The sequence below is a fragment of the Calidris pugnax genome, unplaced genomic scaffold, assembly GCF_001431845.1.
Source record: "Calidris pugnax isolate Ruff unplaced genomic scaffold, ASM143184v1 scaffold64, whole genome shotgun sequence".
Taxonomy (NCBI): Eukaryota; Metazoa; Chordata; class Aves; order Charadriiformes; family Scolopacidae; genus Calidris; species Calidris pugnax.
The window spans coordinates 294,977-295,479 of record NW_015090784.1 but is presented as its reverse complement, the minus strand read 5'-3'; the positions used below and the strand labels follow the sequence as shown (position 1 = coordinate 295,479).

The window sequence follows — 503 nt, the reverse complement described above, 5'->3', positions numbered from 1 at the left end:
CAGCCGCGGGCCGGGCCCCATAAAGGCGGCGGCGCGGCGGGGCGCTGCGCGGAGCCGCCCCATGCACTGCAGCAGGTAAGCGCCCGCACCCCCCGCACCGCCGTTCCCGCACCGACCGACCGACCGACAGCCGGCTTCAGCCGCGAGGCAGCGGAGCCCCGGGCCCCGCACCGCCTCCCCCCGTCCTGCAGCTCCCGCAGCCGCCTCCCCGCGGGACCCCCCCTGCCTCGGCTTTGGCTGGCGGGGCATTGCCGCCTCCCGCACCCCCCGGCGTTGCGGTTCTTGGGCTGGCTGGGTTCGGGGTGGTTTTTTGGCCACCCCGGGGTGCCGCAGCCGCCGCGGGGCCGGTCGGGGAGGGTGCGGGGAGAAGGGCTTTGCGGCCGCAGGGATGCCCCGGTAAAGCCAAGCGGGAGCCGATGGATGCGGTGCTGCCGCCCCGCTCCCCGCAGCTCCCAACCCCGCCACCGCGGGGGGAAGAGGGCAAGGAAGAGGACGGAGAGCGC

General features: G+C 77.1%; 1 protein-coding gene across 2 annotated transcripts in view; it reads left to right on the top strand.

The window, feature by feature from the left end:
- Positions 1–58: 58 nt before the first annotated feature.
- PPP1R3C (protein phosphatase 1 regulatory subunit 3C) overlaps positions 59–503 on the top strand; it is a 4,443-nt gene continuing 3,998 nt past the window's right edge. Inside the window, exon 1 of one of the 2 annotated variants that reach the window (XM_014966090.1) lies at positions 59–75. The gene's annotated coding sequence lies outside the window, so the exon portion shown is untranslated. The remainder of the gene's footprint in view (positions 76–503) is intronic. The other variant, XM_014966100.1, reaches the window with a different exon arrangement.